Here is a 14,470-nt window from a genome sequence, read left to right on the forward strand (position 1 = left end):
GTGAGAGGCAGAGCTACAAGAAGAAGAAGGAGAAGAAGGAGGAGGAAGAGGAGGAGGAGGAGAGAAAGAAGAAGAAGGAGAAGGAGGAGGAGGAGGAGGAGGAGAGAAAGAAGAAGAAGGAGAGGGAGAAGAAAGTGAAAATGGAGAGAGAAAGAAGCCATGGAGGTACTTGGTAACTACCTTTGTCTATATGTAAAATGACCATTAACTAAAACAGAACTATAATGTAAATACAGATGGCAACTCAATGAACTGCTCATATCTGGCAAGTAAAAATGTAGACAAGACAAAGTTAGATGAGAGGATAGTGAAACCAGTTATGGGGATGAACCCACAAGGGAAGTGCTCCAAAGGTGATAGGTGCATCCGTGAGAACTTGCTGTCCCTCCTGGGGGGCCTTGTCTACAGGGACGTCCTAGAGAGAAAGAGTCTGAAATGAAAGTCATCAGGGTCAGGCCAGGGGCAAAGACTGGTGAACAGTGAGCCTGGCAGACTTCTTTAATTTTATGATCTCATGAAACACAAACTCATCTGCAAGGAAGTGCAGTTTTGAATTGTTAATTAAACACTGATTCATTAAATGAAAGGACAAAGCCTAAAGATGTGGCATAATTAATTTAGTGGCTCAGTTTTTCTCCCCCATCTGTTAGTGAGTCATTTCCAAAGGCAGATGAGCAGAACCCTTGAGCTGCGGCTGGAAATGAAGAATGAAGACTGTAGGTGCTGACACTTTTTTATTCATCAAGACCTGGGCACTGGACATAGGGCAGAACTTTCAAAGCTTTCATTTTTTTTTGATTGTTTATTATTTATCTTTACCCGAGAACTTTTTGTTGTTGTTGTTGCATTTATCTTCAGACAGAGCAGGAGGGAGAGAGGGGGGAAGAGAGAGAGAAACATCCATTGGAGAGAGACACATCGACTGGTCGCCACCGGCACAACCAACCAGGGCCGGGGACAAACTGCAACCGAGGTACGCGCCCTTAGCGGGAACCGAACCCGGGACTCTCTGGTCCGCGGGCCGACGCTCTATCCGTTGAGCCAAACCGGCCAGGGCAGACCTTTCAAAGCTTTCAATGAAAGCCAAACAATAGTCAAGAAAAGTCTCTTTCTTCTCAACAGGCATGGAGAGTCCCTTTCCCTGAAGCCCAGTCTCCAGGATGTCAAAACATGAAAAAACAAGATGGTTGGTGGTTTTCACTGTAAACAGTCAGCCCCACACAAATACCTTGATTCGTCACGCAGTCACTCAGAGGAGGAGGAGGATCCATCTGACTCAGGCTGCCTAGGAGGCGGAAGTCCCGCCGAGAACAGCGGGAGGGATTAGAGGAGACTAAATTAGCTCAGGTGTCTGTGGAAATGGGTGGGAAGAGGCAGTGATTCACGGCCAGGACAAGGATAAGCTGATTCTTGTCCTCATGAACTCCATGTCCAGAGTCCATTTTCTGAAGTCATTGTAAAAAGTCAATTCATTTTAGTAAATAGAAAGTCAAAGACGTCAGAGCCACCGAGTTGAGTCTGTCAGCAGGGCTAGAGAGCGGCGCCCAGGAGTGATGACCTCATTTGCCAGCCTGACCCAGTGAGCTGAGGCCCAGAGACTTACCGGGATCCCACACACAGAGGGGACCCCACACACAGCAGAAAGAGAAGTGGTATTGAACTGAGAAGGTCATCGGCCCTTATGTTTTTTAAAGTTAGTACAATCACTGAGGTTTTATTTTATTTTTTTCTTCCCTGCAGAAAAGAGATAGAAGTTGACTATCTTCCTTACTGCTTTAGGCCTGAAGTAGGATTTCCAGATCTGAGACGGTAGGAGGTGTTTTATAACCCATCACTGATAAAAATTGATATAAGATACATTTTGGGGTGGAATTTTTGATGCCAAAACTTCTAGGTTGGACTTGACCGGTGGTCGGGTGGGGTGGGGTCGGTATCCTGAAGATTCCTGGTCCTGGCTGTTTGCTGGGAGGCCTGTGTGATCACCCACCTTCTCTCCAGCAGGAGGAGGGAACCACCTGCTCCCCCAGGTCCCATCCCAAAACCTGTCTCAGCAGCCTGGACTTAAGGAAGCCTTGAGTCCAACTTGTTGACTTTGTCCTCACAGTGTTCAATCACTTTTGGAGGAATTAGCTGTTATAGCCTTAGCATTGCCCCTACTGAAAATCTAAGGGGACCGTGACTATGTGTAGTGTCATAAAAAGAGCACTGGACTCCGAAGACCAAGGGTGTAGTACCAGTTTCACACCTGATGCCTGATGTGTCCCTGGGCAGGTCACTCTTCCCCATGACCTGACTGTAAGATGAGGTTACCCGGAATAATTTCCAGAGTCCTTCCTATGTCTAAGATTCTACTAGTCTGTGAAGTGCTGTCATCAATGGTGACAAAGATCTGATAAGCTGCCATACCCTCTGGGAATGTACCAGGAAGAACTTAGAACTAAGAAAACATTATCCATCTTATGACAGGAGCCACGTGTCCATGTTGACAGAAGACACCCATGAGCGTGACAGAGTCAGCAAGGGATTTCAGGGGAGGAAGAATCTCATAGCACTTTTGACTTGCTCTCCTGTTTTCCCCAAATCCCCTCCCTCAACGCTGTCCCACATCCTTTTGAATTATCATGTTGAAACAGTGACCTAAGTCCAGCCAGTGTGGCTCAGTGGTTGAGCATCAACCCCTACACCAGGAGGTCGCTGGTTCCATCCTGGTCAGGGCACAAGCCCAGGTTGCAGGCTGACGTCCAGTGGGGGGCGTGCAGGAGGCAGCTGATAGATGTTCTCTCTCATCGATGTTTCTCTCTCCCTCTCCTTCCTCTCTCTCTAAAATCAATAAAGAAAAATATAAAACAAACAAACAAAAGAACAGTGACCTAGATCCCCAAGCCCAGTGTCAGGTGAGGATATAGAAACCCCTTCTTTTGCCCTGCTCCAAGTGTCAGAGCATCAGTTTGAAACTGACATGAAAGGGACGGAACAGCAGAACTTCCAGCAGAACTATTCAAAACCTCTTGCAGAGCATTTACTCCATGTTTCAGACCTCTGTGGAAAAATTCTCTATTTTTCTCTCATTTAATGTTTACTAACCCTTGCTGTGGAGAGCTAACCAGAGGATTAGGGCACATTTTATTTTTATGTAAAAATTTGATAATACATGTACCTGATACAAAATTCAAAAGAGACTGGAGAATATTAAAGGTAAAGTAAGTCTTCCACAGGAGTGGAATGGGAGCCAGGAGGAGGGGGTCGATGGGGTAAAAAGGGGAGGAATATCTGTAATACTTTCAACAATAAAGATGAAAATAAATAAATAAAGTAAAAAAATAAGCAAGTCTTCCTTCTTCCCCATTCGTTAGCCTTCCATCTCTTCCCTGCAGACATTCACTTTTTCCAGATTCTTGTGTATCTGTTGAAAGATATTCAATGTATACATAAGACTTCACATATATATTTCTTTTTTTTTTTTTTAACAAATGGTAATGCAGCACGTACTATTTATTATACACTTGCTTTTTTCTCTTAAAGCTGTATTTTAAAACTCTTCCATTTTAGGACATGCACAGCCATCCCATTCATTTTTAATAGCTGCATAGTATTCCACTGTAAACTGATCATAATGTGTGTAACTAGTCTTCTATTAATAGACATTTAGATGGTTTACAAAGTGTTGTAGCAAACAACGATGCAGTGAATATCCTTGTACACATAACATTGTCTTTTTGGCATGATCATGTATTGCTATATGCTGTTAGTTTTATTTTCACGTATATATGTCTACCTTTTCAATTAGATTGTAAATGTCTAGAGAATACAAACAGATATTGTGCTGTCCTGTGACTCTAGCAACACAAAATACAGCATGATTTGGGTTTCCTAAATAATAGATGAATGAATTAAAGATCTTTGGTTGTACTCATGATCCTTTAGAAAAAAGTAAATACCAATTAAAAGGTTAAATGACTTGCCTAAAATCACAGAGAACCAATCAGTCATCGGAAACACCAAGAAAATAAAATAGGTGAAAATAAGAGCAGATATTTAGAATATGTTCCCAAAGGAGAATGTTTTTCAAGTTTGCGTGCGCACTTAGAGGAGATAACTCCATTGGATAACTCTGCAAGGTGAGTAAACAACTCCTTTGAAAATACTGGTCATCTTGGGAGGCAGGCAGATGTCTCCAGCTATTGGAATTCCACTTGGTAAGTGTTGACTCCAGTTCACCAAACGGTGTCCCAGTGACCTGGAAAAGTTAAGCATCACCCAAAGTGCCTGACTGGTCAGTGAGGAGAAGTTTCCTCAATGAGAAAATCTAGTTCAGCCCAGAGGGAGAAAGAATAGAAGAAGAAAAATCAAGAGGAGAAAAAATGTTCTCTGACCATATGACAGCTCTGGAATAAATCAGGAAAAAAGAGCGACTGCGTGGATGACTTTAACTGTGCCACATCAGCTGTCACCAGTGATACAGGAAGAGAATGCCCCTTTGTTAGCAAACAAGGAGGGCGTTGTTATCATGATGTTTAATGAACACTCATTATAACCTGGTAGTGCGAAATGTGTGGTCTGATTGGTTGATCTCAAAACAATTATGTCGACATCTCATAGCTTAAAGATTATACAGCTTTGTAGTTTCACAACTTATTACCCCCTAAAAACAAAAGAGTTTTCCATACAAATAAGTGTTCTTTAATCTTTATGAGAGTTTTCCAGGATTACCAAGACCCCTACCTAACTAGAGTGACTCTAGTATTGACACCAGTATTTTTGAGGCAGGTAGTTTCACTTGCCCTCAAATTGAGAAGAGTGTTGGATTGCTTGTTTTCTTTGCTTTCTCTCTTTTCTCTGTAGTGACCTGAAAAAGCAGACCCACTGGGTCTGTGAAGAATATCCCAATTCACTCTTATCCCTACTCCCAACCAATAAAAGCCTTGTCATAAGTTCATGGGTTGGAAGACAACAGGCAAACTACACAACACCAGGGAATAGGAAGTATGGATGTCACACAGCACTGAAATGCAAGAATAATTTGAGAATTGCAATTATCCAAGGTGGCAGTTGATGAAGGGATGGAAGTTGACATTCCTAAGCTTGAGTAAAGTGTCTTGGAATCTGAGTGGTTTTAAATGGTCCACATTTCAAGTTCCTGCCTCACCCCAAAGTGCCGGCATCTCCCTCATAACAAGGCTTACCTGAGCACCTGCATCCCTGGTCCTCAGGGGAGAGAGCCATGTGCTGAGTCATCAATACCTCCCAAAACTCTGAGCCAAGAGCTACAGGGCAAGGCCACTCTGTTTTCCTTTGCCACCCTGATCAAAACATGTACTGCGCACGGTGGCTAGAAGGGAGCCCCACCAGCTGAGGCTTCAATAAGTCATTTTAATGCTAATACCGCCTCATTATAATGAACCACAAGCTTTTGCATTCATTGATTTGTAGAAATGGGCTTAGAGGTCATCTGGTTTAACTGCTGCATTTTACAGGTGTGGAAACAGACCTCAAGGTTGCACCTCTTGCTAAAGACACTCAGCTGGCCGAACCAGGAATAAACCCAGGTCTCTTGATGACCTGTTCCCTCAACCACCCCCCAGTAAAGTGCTCTCTCCATTTCATGACACAAACCCCTCTCCCGTCATTGCTATTGTTCTGGGAGGGCATTCTTTTGAAATAAAATAATGACCTGATATGATTTTATGAATCCTTATGAGATATTTGGATAGTTAAAAGTAAAACCTAGGACATCTTAGCATAGAGTGTTTTATACAATGTTTTTTTTTTTTTAATCTTAAAGTTCTTTTTTTTTTATGATCTTATCCAGAAATTCACATTTCTGAAGATCTAGACAGAAATAATATTGTTGTCCCATTTCAAAGAACCAACCATCTACTCCTTAATTGTCACAAATGTAAAAACTTTCCTTGTAGGTATCGCTAGACTTCGTGGTGTGTTTTATTGCTATTCTGTTCTAGCCAATGAAGCAAACGTGACAGGCGAACATGGAATTCTCTATTGGACATCTAGATCCAAATACAGTCAGAATGTACACTGCTCTTAATTAAATAATCTTTCTGAGCCAAAGGTAAATTGCATGCAGAAGAAACCCAAAATACCTGTAAAGTTAAGTGTGACAAAATGAAAGCTAGGTATTAGTGCTTCTAATTCAACTTGATCCCTCTTAGCAGATAACAGTGGAACTAATTTATTTAAAAGAGGCAAATAACACAAATCGAAATTGTGCATAGCTCTCCCTCTCTCTCCACAGGCAAGTCACTCTTTGAGAGCAGGGCCTTGGACTGATCCTCTCCCCGGCCCCGCCCAACGTGTGAAGTGTAGTAGGGAGTCAATACACGTTTGTTGAATGAACAACTGAGTGAGTGCATGAGTAAACATGCTGGTTTTATCTTTTGTTATTGGGATGCAAAAACCCCACAATCTGAGACAAAAACCCCTCACAAATCTCAGGACTCGTCTGTTGGATCTAACTATCTGATGAAGGGTTTTAAAAGTAAGAGAAGCAGTAGAGAGGACTTTCTCAGCATTTTTTTTCCTGGGGGGGTATGGCTCAAAAGAACACAAGGCTGTGTGAATTACCTTTAGTGACTCTTCAACACACTCTAATTGTACAGCTCATACGTAATAAAGTGGAGGCTCCGGAGTGAAGTTAGAACCCTTCTCTCGCACTTTGTGGACTACGGGCTGTACTGAGGTGGGGAGAGACGTTATCAGACATGGTTTGGGAAGGTTCCGGTCAGAGTTACTAGCTGGGTGACATTAAGCAAGTTACTTAAGAATCGTTACTGTTTTGGAGTACTTTCTGTATGCTCTGGGTTAAGGTTCCTTTCCTGAGTCATCTAACGTATTTGATCTTTCTGGGCCTCTGTTTCCTGGCATGTAAAATGGGGTAACAGAACCTACCTCAAAGGGTGTTTGGGAGGATAGAATGAGGAAGCACTGTGACAGATCATGGTAACTTATGCAGTATAAATCAAATGAGAGGCATTCTTTTGATAATTTTGATTGTCTTGCAGAAGCACCCAAATCAGTATTTAAGGTAGATTTTTACTTTCTGTTTCTTCTACTGGAACAATGCCATTAAAAATGAATACCGTTGAGCAAAAATAGACATGACTCATGAATCATGTTCTTTGGAACCTTTATCTGTCGCTCTCTTCAATAATCTCACGAAGGAAATGAACCAAAGAAGGGAAAAATCAAGGTAAGAGTGAGAGAAGACAGAAAGTTACTCTAAGAAATGCCCAGCTAATTTCTAGAAAGCTTATCTGCAAACAGTCTGGTCAGATCGTTCAGTGTGTTTTAAAGCGTCTGCAAGGCTATTGGCGTGTGCCTTGCAATCGAGTCCTGTATTTCTTTCTCCTGAATTTCTGTTCTCTTAGATGTCTCTACATCGTAAAAGCCTGGAGGCTTTGTTCTGGGTGGGAGAAAATGGACTCTTGAAAAACAAGGCAACCTCCTCTGGGCCTTGAAGCTTGACCGTGTCATTTATGGGGTGACACAGTCATGCTGTAAATGACCAGAGACATTCCAGAGTTCATGACTGTTGTGTAACAACACTTGAAGGGTGGCTGCAGGCAGAGGCCCCGCCCTCCCAGTGCAGTGTGTTGACTTGCAGAGGGACCACGCCCCCTGGAATGTGGCTTCCAGAAAGGCGGGCCTTCCTCCTGTCCCCACACCAAGCACTGGGGGCGGGAACTGGACAGACTGGAGGGACGACTCTATTTTCAGGGAATGACAAATTGCCCATGCTCATTGGGTGAGAGTACTTACCTGCCTGCTGCCTCTGCTCTGGGGACGGCCTACAGGGAGCCTTTGTTTAGGAGTGACTCGCAGGAGGATGTGTCGCGGAGCAACAGAATCCAAACAGCCTGCTACCAGCGGCGATTGCAACACAGGCTCCATTAGAAAATTAGAGGTGAAGGGCCTTCTCCTCCCATCGTTCTGCAGTCAGCAAGTGGCCAAGAGGCCATTCCTTTCCCCTGAGAGGGAGAGGAGACAAGATGGCAGCTCCGAATTCCTCGTGCAATAGGCCAGGCGGCTTGTAAACATCCAAGGGGTTGATTGCTATTTTCATTCCTGACTGCTTTGGTGGTGCAAATAACAACTCCATAAACTGCTGGAGGCCAGCTGGAGTGCTGAGGACATGCATTTGTAAACCAGATCATAGCAAGTGATGAATATGTATGGCCGAGTGAATCTGCTCCCCAAACAGGTCGGCTGGTGCATGAACTCGGAACAGGTCTCGGTATGGAAATCAAGTTTATAGGTTTAACCAAAGGAAAGCACGCAGGGTGTGTAGCGTGGTCAAGAAATGGCACTACACAGAGGCCAAGGTGGGCAGGGGGAGGGCAGTCAGTCAGCGGGTCTCCAGTTCAGCTTTGCACGGTGAAAACCTTGTAGAATCTGTGGAACGACAATGTGCATGTAGTTAATGCTCTTGAACAAAGTAGCATTAACTTAGCACTTTAAAATGGCTTCGATATGATAGATTATTGTTATTGTTTTAAAAATCACAGTTCAAAAAGAGAAGACTAGAAATGTCACTTCAGAGACTGCCCTACAGCAGCTCAAACCGCTCACACCAAATACATGGCTACGCTGCAACCTCTGCCTCACCCTCGCCCGCCGGCGCAGGTGCTGAGGGGTCCGGTAAAAGCTGTCTCAGGCTACACAGACGTAGCTGTGCCCACTGTTCGGGCTTCCCACAAACACAGAGCTCTTGAACTAAACGTTCTCTCCTTTGTCTAATGATCTCTCTGCACATCACCCCAAAATGATCTGGGGCACAGACAGATGCATGTTGCTGCTCTGAGGATGGGAGAGCCTGGCGGGGTGGGTGTCCTATCTAGGCCCGAGGGGAAACCATACAGATCTCTGCTCTCCCCTTGGCCCCCAACCCCCTGCCAGGTCCCCAGCACCTTCTACCCCCACAGGCACCCTCAGAAGGGACTTTCCCTCTCTAACCACCAGGGTCTCCAGTGGTGAGCAAAGATGATGACAAAAGACGTGATGTGGTTTCTGCTCAGTTAGAAGCACAGGAAAAACTTTCAAACACCCCTTAGAAGGGAGAAAAACCCAAGCACGGAAGGAAGTCTGTGCACCTTTCGTCTATTTTTTTTTCTTTCTTTCTTTCTTTTTTTTCTGTCTTGCAGAAACACATGCCTCTCCTTTGGAGAAGCCCACCAAGCGCCCGGGGCCTCGGCAGACCTCCGAGAGCTGGGGTCCGAGCGCCTGCTCGCCAACGCGGTGCTCCGCCCTCCCACGTTCAGACTCGCGTTTCTCTGATGTGAACAAGATCTGGAGATGAATTTGAGACATTTCTCTCATTTCTAAGTTATACAGCTAGTTTTAAAAGATCCCTTTCTTCCTTTTCTTTCTTTTTTTCCCCAGCCAATCCTCTTAAGAGCATATAATTCTTCAGACTATATATAGATGAACAATAATATATTATGCTGTTGCACTCAAGTTGGAGGGGGCTGAAACAGCTGTAACCTATCTAAGATGGGCTGAATGGTTTGCTTCATTAATGTACGTTTCAGTCTGGAATCCATGTGCAGGTCAAAACTGGAGAAGACAAAAACTACCAATTTGAAGCAATCTGACCATAAATCTTGCAGGGTTTCTGTTGGTTGCAAAAGCTGTATAGCAGGTGGGCATTCTGAAAGGCCACAGATAATTCTTAGAAGAATCGTGCTTTTCGGGATTACATGGCCTGGGAACAGAAAGGTAGAACAGACTGTTCTTTCTCAACTTCCATCTCTGCCTCCAGGTACACTGGTTAACTATATATGGGCAATGTTTAAAACACAGAACATACCTTCTTAAACTCAAGTAACAACGTTTTTGTTAAATGTGTACTTGAAGCAGAAAATATGTCCGTCTCTCTGCTTCCTCTCCTTCGTAGAAAACACAGCCTCCATGCTTTAAAGTCGAATGAACTTAAAGCCACTTTATCTAAAATAGCATCTGAATCTTGCCATTGCCCAATGCTTCCCGAGGATCGCTGTGCCCTTCAGCTGCGGTTGCCAGGTCTCGGAGGCATGCTCTGACCGGGCGGGGTTATCTCTGTGCCTCAGTTTCCTTTCTGGGGCACTGTTGACCTGAGGCTGACACAGAACTACTGAACTCACTCTCTTGCTAACACACACAGAAATACACAGTGTGACACTGTGCGGGGGAACTGACCACCCCCCAGAGTGGCGCACATCTGTCAATAGAGGGTCGTCTGGAAGCAGCTTGGCTTCCGAGACCTGAAAGGTGTGTGCAGTTCTAAGGGGGATTGATTCAGAATGATGGGCGATAGTGGCCACAGTTCTCCAAGGCTCCCTGTCTGCTCCTTTCTTTCTTGAAATGTCTGCAGAACTAGTTAAGAGTCAAGCTCCTGACAGCAAAGACAGTAATTTAATGCTATAAAACTCTGCTGTTTTGGCAAGCCTGCCTGAAGTACAAACATCAGTGACTCCTGTGGGCCCTGCCCAGCTCGGCAATAGCAGCACTGTCTAATCTGCTAATGTAGGAAGCAGAGCCAGGAAGCTGGGGTTCGCTTTCCAGGTCCAGCTGGAGCTCAGCAGGTGGCCTTGGCATCCGGGCATCTCTGCTGGCCTTCCATGCTTTGATATTCCCACTTCTAGGATGGAGATACTCAAAGCCCGACCCTACCTACCTCCTTCAAGAAAAAAACTCAAGGAGGAGAACATCGCCTTAACCCTTCCCCCAGCATGAGGCCGGGTACCGTTTGCAGCAACAGAAGAACAGACACCAGGGTCTGTTTTGAGGGAAATCTCAGCCCATTGGCCAGATGTACAGAACAGTCTTACCCTAGTTATTAAAAATGAAACAGAGTCATTAAAATAGAACCTCATTCTTTGTAAGCCAGCTGTGTGCATGGAGGCTAGCTGTTTCATGGGTCGCTTGGGTCAGATGTCCTCCGGTGGGCCACCTGCGTCCCTGGAGCCTGCCAGAGACAAAGGTGTGCTCAGGGAAGCTGAGGGCCGACCAACACAGCACTCCTACACCAGCTGCCTTGGAACCTGGGACCACCCATTTGCCACTTCCTTTGTGTTGAAGCAGACGACCAGGAGTTAGCTGTGCGCCAGCAGCTGACACAGAAGTATGTTCCACACTTGGAGTGGGAAGGGGAGCAACCCTGCAGCTTTGGGAATAGCTTGTTCCTCTGTACGAGCCATGCATCGTGACGCTTGGCCTGCCTTCTGGTGGGTGCCCGGGCCCTTCCGTCCCTCACCGCTCTTCCTGGAGGCTGGGAGGGCGAGGTCACACTGGCCCAGCTGATTCACTTCCCAGTGCTCCCTCAGTATGCACGGGGTGGAGGCAGTGTTGCTATGATTGGCATTTTCTTTGCCAGCCCTGAGCCCAGATGTTTTCCTGAGAAGGGTATTCTGTTGGCTTTTGGCTCAGAAGACCCTGTTTCCCTGTAGGAACATACCAGAAAGATGACAAGGAGTGCCGAGCACGAACTCACACCTCAATTTCAGGAAAAGGCCCACACAGGCTAAGGCTTCAGGCCTCATCAACTCCCCGGCTTCGCCTTCCCCGGGCCCTACTGCTCGGTTTGTCCGTCCTGTAGGTCCTCCGGAGGGTGTCACCTGCTTGCAGAGTCAGCAGGTCGGAGAGAGGACCAAGTCCTGGTTTCTATGTTCGAGGCGGCAAATGGCCCGCCTGGCCTGTGCTGGGGGGAATCACAGTGAAACTGACACTCAAGGGGAAAGGGCCCCGCCCACGGCGGCCTCGCGTGGCTGCTGCTCCCCGGCCTCGGCGCCGCGAGCTCGTGATTCAGTAATAACTGGAAGCACAATCGCCTTCTCACTCACTGTTTTTTAACGGTTTATTCATAAAGCAATTTTTCACTTTTCATTTATTTTCGGCCCCTTTCACATCTATCTACTCACAGTTTCTGTATTGGTTTAACCTTTCCCTCTCTCCTCCGCCCTCTCTCTGCTTCGTTGTTCTTTATTCCCTTTTTTAAACCTCGAACCGTTAAAAACAGTATTGAGGCCTTGAGTGCTGTGCTGACCAACGTGTTTCCTTGAAACCAAAATGTTTCCTCCTGGGTTCTCTCCATGGGGTTCCCATTCCCTTCTTTGGCTACCAGTAACATCGGCCCCTCTGCTCTCTGTGGCAGCAAACATATCTTTTCGAGGCTCCCTATAAGTAGGCCTTTCTTTAAAAAAAAGATGAAGAACCCCCTCCCCCGCCCCCTAAACTAAACATCTTAGATCACGCAGAACTCTAGTAAAGGTTTGACTTTAGCCCAACCCATTATTTCCGTTAAAAGAAACTTGATTCCTTTCAGATGAGTATAGTAATTCATGGGGAAAGTTCATAGTTCTCACAAATGAGCAGGACTTTTGTGAGCCCAATCTCATTTGCCAGAAGAAGTCACAATAGTTCTTTCCATCCAAACCTTGACCCCGTTTCCATTTTCTCTGACATCGCTCTAAATTATAAATATCTGCCCATAGCAACAACCCGAGTCCAGGGAGAACAGATGCGAGGGAAATAGAAAACGATGGGCTCTTGGCGGCTGGAAAGTTGTACTACTTTGGAAAGAGCAGGAAGACCGAAGATTGACGCCTTCGTTTTATGGATCAAGAAATGGAGGTCTGCCCTGGCGGAGTTGGCTCAGCGGTTAGAGCACTGCCCCTCCGACCTAAGGGTCTCAGGTTCAATTCCCGGTCAAGGGCACATACCTGGGTTGCAGGTTCAATCCCCAGCCCTGGTCGGGTCTGTGCGGGAGGTAACAAATCCCTGTGTCTCTTTCATATAGATATCCCCACACACACACTCTAAAAGTTAATGGATGTTTGGCTGGTGTGGCTCAGTGGTTGAACATTGACCCATGCACCAAGAAGTTGCCGGTTTGATTCCTGGTCAGGGCACATGCCCAGGTTGTGGGCCCATCCCCAGTGGGGGTCATGCAGGAGGCGGCCAATCAATGTTCTCTCTCATCGATGTTTCTATCTCTCTCTCCCTCTCACTTCCTTTCTCTCTGAAATCAATAAAAAAAAAATTTTTTTAATTAATGGAAAAATATCCTTGAGTGAGGATTAACAAAAAGAAAGAGAGAGAGAGAGAGAGAGAGAGAGAGAGAGAGAGAGAAGGAAAAGAAAAGAAAAAAGAGAAGAGAAGAGAAGAGAAGAGAAGAGAAGAGAAGAGAAGAGAAGAGAAGAGAAGAGAAGAGAAGAGAAGAGAAGGCCCAGGGAAGTTTCAGGACTGTCTTGAGAGCACACAGATAACAAGGCACTGAACCAAGACTAGAACTAAACGCCTAAAACCCTGGTTCACTGCTCTTTCCACTGCAGCGAGAGCTCAGCTCCCACCAAAGGCTGGTATATTTTGAGACTCTGGCCCCGGGAACCATGGAAGTAGTTCCATGAATGACCCTTAGTTGGTTGATCTCCCAACAACTCCACTCTCTGTCACTTGTACTAAAACTGGGGGGTAAAGGAGGGTTACGGGGAAGCAGATGCGGGTTTGTTAGTTTATAGTATTCTGTGAAGCTGGGAATGGAGAGTATTTGCATAAATCAGTTTAAAAATAACTTTTTGAAACCTTGGTATCGTTTTTTGTTTTTGGCCTAAATCACAGGATCAAGGCTACACTGAGATTGAAATCACTTCTTGTTTAAGGAGCAGGCCTCTGCAGCTCTTCGAGCAAATGGACGTGAGGGTTCTGAGGACTCGGAGCTTGAAAACAGATGTGATAGAAGGCTCATCCGTGGGTCCTGAAACAGTTCTTGCAGCCACTAAATACTCATAAATGGGCTCCAAAGAGGTAGCCTGAGTTCAGAAGGATCTGGCCAGAGGTTGATTAATGGACACCTTATGGACAAAGAACTCTGTGGTCTCCTAAAGGAAAAAGAAGGGTCTTCTGAATTGGGTCAGTGATCACATTTTATGTGACCTCTCTCTATTCATGAATTTATTTTAGCTGCCATCCTCCATGGTACAGCCTTCCTTTCTAGACCAGATTACCCCAAAGGCCTGGTTTTACATTACTTTCATTTCTCTGTTCTGGCCTTTTTAAATTATCTCCTTTTTAAAACACACACACACACACACACGCGCGCGCGAGCGCACACACACACACACACAAACACGATTAAATAAATGGATGGTTCCTAATTTTCCCCAAAGAAAAAAAAAATCTAGAAATGTGCCCATAAACTCCCATAGAACAATATATTCCACATATTCCCTTATGGTGGGGAACTGAATACATCATTCTAAACAGAGCCTTTATTTTAAGGAAAGACTCAGAAAACGATGATTTCTTCAGTCTTGTCCTCGTCCTACAAACAGCTGCATGAAGCATCGATCCAACTGTGTGGATGCTGGCTGGGTAGAGTTGTGCTTCTAGTGAATATTATCTTTTCATGTAACGTTTCATTAAACAGCCAAGTCCACAAGTGTTCCCAAGATATATAACTCTCAAAAAAAAAAAAAAA

Source organism: Molossus molossus, unplaced genomic scaffold, assembly GCF_014108415.1.
Source record: "Molossus molossus isolate mMolMol1 unplaced genomic scaffold, mMolMol1.p scaffold_m16_p_8, whole genome shotgun sequence".
NCBI lineage: Eukaryota > Metazoa > Chordata > Mammalia > Chiroptera > Molossidae > Molossus > Molossus molossus.